This window comes from Medicago truncatula, chromosome 6, assembly GCF_003473485.1.
Source record: "Medicago truncatula cultivar Jemalong A17 chromosome 6, MtrunA17r5.0-ANR, whole genome shotgun sequence".
NCBI lineage: Eukaryota > Viridiplantae > Streptophyta > Magnoliopsida > Fabales > Fabaceae > Medicago > Medicago truncatula.
Window position 1 is genome coordinate 12848548 of NC_053047.1, and position 5058 is coordinate 12853605.

Genomic DNA, 5058 nt, shown 5'->3' on the forward strand with positions numbered 1-5058 from the left:
ACAATTAGAACTGTCGCAGATGTCTAATTCAAAATTTTGAACTTAATATTCTGCGACTGTTCAAACAGTCGCAAATGTTTAGTTTTTTATTTTATTTTTTGAAAAAAGTCACAAATATTTATTTATTTTTGAAATTGATATGGCCTGATTTAATTTTTTTTTCTCTGCACTTTGAAGACAATCTCAAATAAATATATTAGTGACTTAAAATGCAAAAATATACATAAATAAATCTCATAAAATGAGTAAAAAGTTTGATCCATACATCAACTTAACTAAAACAAAAGATAAAGTACCTAGTTTAAATATTTTAAAAACTGAAACACTAGCGGCTGAACATTCGATAAAGTACGTATAGTTTAAACATTCAAAAAACCGAAACACTAGTGACTAAACATTCAAAACAACTGTACCAAAATTAGAAATCCATAAAATATCTAAATATTCCCCAATGATGTTGCTTCAATGATCCTCAACGCGGTAGCTAAACTCATATGAATGTCTACATCTCTTGTTGTTTCTAAATTTGTTGGCTGAAAAGAAGAAGAAAAATAAATAAGACAATGATGAATAAAACGCATGAAGCACACATAGGGCACCAAAAAAATATTACTATGCAGAAGAGTCATAAATATGATTCAACAATATATGATTCACTATAATAATATTGAGAACAGACAAAGAAATAGGCCAAAACATAGAGCAAATTCAGAATGATTGCAACTATCTATTAGGTCATCACAATCTTCTTGACCAATGACATTATTCACAGCTTAAGCATTTTTCCTTTGGCTTAGATCCAAGAGGGAAACCATTCTTCTTAAAACATGTCAAAGTAAAAGATTTTAGCTAGCAATGATGGATTATTGATTAAAGCTGAATACTTGATTGTCGAAGGGGCATAATTGATTAAACAAGCTGTATGTGACTCGAAGGGAAATTATTCTGAAAAAAATGCAAGCCAACAGTTGACAAAGAAGCCGCTGTATGGAACTATAAGTCAAGATAATAATGACAACTTGGAGCTCAGACTGAAGATAAGCTTGAACTTCATGTTAGATATAACTGTACTAACTTGAATGAGTGAAAACCTAACTTAATTGATACTAATAACTCAGCTGGCTATCACAAGATGATTACATAAGGATAACAAAACATAGTAAAGATAAGATAAAGCTGTGATCTAGGATCTTATTCAAGATAGAAAATCTCAACCTAAAATTACTTATTGATAACAGATAATATCCTCACATTCCATTCTTTAAACTGGTTACACACAGATGCAGGGGAGCCAGTAAAAGATCAGAGAAGGATCACATTAATGACTGAAAGCAATTCACAGAGAAATAACATAGTGACAACAGCTAATGAGGCAGCCCAAAAAATTTATTTATTTATAAGCTTTCAAATGAAATCCTTAAATCTCTTATAATATAATGCAGCCCAAAAATCTCTTATATTCACTTAAACATAGACATGTCAAAAACAATACAAATATTCATGAAAGTGATTCACACAAACAACTAAAAAAGTAAAGTGTACTTAGAAGCAGTGTGTTTACAGTATGTAGTTTGGAAAATCGCAGCTAGGTGTCATTATATTTTAGAACAAGTTTATACAACCATCACAAAAAGCACCAAACAGAAGCAAATCGATAAGACATAATCTATATCCCCATTTTACAACAAAATGAATAACAGTTCCAGCAATAACATATTGAAAAAATGTGCAACGTAACAGTCAAAGATCAAAAAACATGAGGGAAAAAAGACTTACATAAACAGCAGCAGACTTAAAAGGAAGTAGGCCCAAACATAGCAGATGGCAGAGCGACACAATATGCATGTAATAGATCAGACCTGTTGTGAATCTGTTGTAAGCATTTTGTTAGTAGAGTTAATATGTTGATAAATAACACCAATAAAATAGAAAATATCAGACATATAACTCATATAATCAATAGTCTGAAATAAATCAACCACGTTAAAGATGTTTGCAATGTCATTAGATAGTCTGACATACAATTACCAACAACTTTGAATCTGGTGACATTAACACCTCAAATAAAGTAAACGATAGCATTAGATAGCAGCCACACACACACACTCACTTGCGAACCTAACCTAGTGCCATCTGAATGTGACATGCCTCCTAACCTAGTGCTCACGAATAAATTAAGTTGTTACTCAAAGTATGTCTTCCCTATACTCACATGTCACAACCATTTTAATGCAGAAATAATTAAAATAACTATATATTCATATCCTCTAAAAATATTGATACTTCTTCATCTCATAACTTGATCCAAACAGGTCTACTTCATATTTGATTGGTTTAAGATACTTAAGATAATTATTCATGGATTCAAAATTATTGCTTCTTCATATATCTCATTAGTTTGAGGTTAGATCACCATTAACAAAAAAAAATCATTGAAATCTTAACCTTCATCATTCCGGGTCTTCAAGAACTTTGAAAGCAAACTTCGGAATAGTATACCTACAATTTGTAGTTTTGGTTCGGTTCGGTCAATAGCCAAGCAAACTGTTAACCAAACCATAACTTTGGTTCAATTCGGTTATTTCCAAACCTTAAACGGTTCGGTTCGGTTACTCCGAACCATTTCAACACTTCGATTCGGTTCGTTTAATATGGTTAACCGAACCATGCCCACCCCTAGTTTCAATTGTTGGTTAAGTACATTATCACCAAATCCAATATCAAAAAGAAAAGAAAAGAAAAAGATGTCAATGCATAAACAAACAAAACAAATAAGAGTTTAAAAGCATATACTGTTTGTTCAAAGTGATTGAAAAATAGGACATCATTGTTTCATGAGGTAGTGCAATGCAGATAGCAGAAAACCAGAGCTTTAAAGATACCAGAACAAAAATATTGATCCACAGATCGGTCAATGTACATCATTTCGACTTAAAATATTGATCCACAGATCGGTCAATGTGCAATGGATATTTTTTTCACATAAATTTCCATATAACCACACAAGGAACAAGCAAAAATTTCATCAAATAACACTAAAAGAATTGTCTCGTCTTATCATAAAAAATATCTCAGCATATTAAAATATTGAAATTATTTGATTATGTTTTGTTGTATTCAAATTCAATGTGCATACAAAATCACATTGAAATAAATACAGTGAGAAGAATGAAATAAAAAACAAAAACACTTAATAATAGGAAATTTATTAAGTTAGGAACGTAGCAAACAAAATCTCTAAAATATAAGCTACAGGATATAATCAAAAAGGTTCACCAGATATACATAAACCAAATTTGACATTATCAGGGCACTAGTTTTCTATTGCATTCTAAGAAATCGATAAGCAAAGTCAATCCGAAGCAACAATCACAGCAGAATTGACATTATAATAGACTTACATGACTTATGCTATTCTTAATCCAAGTTGGGTCATGATTAAATACAACCAGGAAGTATGATCCAACAAATAACATCGTTCCATCTACTGCTAGAACTTTTATAATATAAAAGAAATAACACATTTCCCTCTACTATCTTAAAATCCATAATCACAAGCTCAAATTCTTATCGCTTTCTTACCAAATAACACATTCCCCTCTATGTCTTAAGAACCATGTATGTTTTATTCAAATTATCATTATTATCTACTAGATTAAGAGCATTACATTTTCAATAGCATGAAAAATCACTCAAAAAACAAAAATAATCACTGAAATCAACAAAAAAAACTAAGAATTCTTTAAGAAAAAAATAAAAATTATCCAGAAGATTAGATGGTGAACGATTGAGAGTGAGAAGGATATAGAGAACAAAGATTGAGTGATCACCTTTTGAGCACCGTTCGAGTTCCGATTGAGCGAGTGAGTGAGAAGATTCTGAGATTGAGTGAGTTGAGTTCCGATTGGACCGATTCAGAGCTAGGTTAGGTTTTGGATCTGAATCGAGAGCGAGTGTGTGAGCTAGGTTGCGAGTGTGTGAGCTAGGTTGCGAGTGTGAGAGCGAGCGTCGAGTGTGAGAAGGCATAACGATTGAGAGGAAGCAGCACTGATACGGATCTTTGCGATTTGGGAACGATTTCGATTTCGAAATTAGAACCAGTGAAAGAGGAACTGGACTGAGTTGGTGAACGAGAGGGGAAGGTAAACGATGAACTGGTGGGAGTTGGTGAACGAGGAACTGGAGTGAAGTTTTTGATGTTTGAGAGTGAGATGGAGATTTGGGGGTTTTGGGGGAAAGTGAGCATAAATGAAATTACAAAGCGCCTTTTTTAATTCATTAACAAAGAAAACTTGCGACAGTTGACCCGAACAGTCGCAACAACCGTTGTAAATGTTCATTTTGAGGCAGTTATAAGGTAGGGGTCGCAGATGAAGTGTCGCAATTTCCTGATTTTCTTGTAGTGATCCTTTGCCTGATTTGGGTGTAGTCCTTTGAAGAATTAGCTTCAAATTCATTCCCATCTTGAAGGCACAAATTCTGCAGGCATAGCTGTTGTCTTGTCTTGTAGCGTGGACAAAACAGAGTAGTGGAGGTAGTGGTTGTACACTTGTACTTTGTCAACTCTGTTAACGAAGGACAAATGCTCAGTGCTATCCAAATGACCGTTGATACCTCCCTTTCAATTCTTCGTTCTTCTTAGATAAGGTTGAAATGAGAAACAACTACTTTGGATCTTCAGTTTGAATATACGGATTAAATGTAGCTTCTGGTGATGATTTCGCTTCTGATGAAAACCTTGCTTCTGATGACCTTCTGCTTCGGATGAACTTCTGCTTCTGATGACGTAATCACTTCAGAAGCACTTCAGCTTCAGAAGCACTTTAAGCTTCAGCCGCAGTTTTCTTCAGATGCTTAGAATTCTTTTGCTTTCCATTGTTCTTCCAAGACCTATTGAAATTACTTGACTAGCCTTTGGTCCTGTACACTTGAACAATTATTAGCAATAATCAATTGACAATTTTTAATACCTTGTTATCATCAAAACTCATTAAGGTTCATTGTGAAACACATTTTGTTCCAACAATCTCCCCCTTTTTGATGATGACAAACAATAGT

General features: G+C 33.3%; 1 long non-coding RNA gene across 1 annotated transcript; it reads right to left on the reverse strand.

The window, feature by feature from the left end:
• Window positions 1-242: 242 nt before the first annotated feature.
• LOC112422559 (uncharacterized) lies at window positions 243-4254 on the reverse strand. Its single transcript, XR_003012980.2, has 3 exons — window positions 3831-4254; window positions 1777-1870; window positions 243-533 (listed from the first exon to the last, which is right to left on the reverse strand). It is a non-coding gene; the product is annotated as an uncharacterized lncRNA (long non-coding RNA).
• Window positions 4255-5058: the final 804 nt, after the last annotated feature.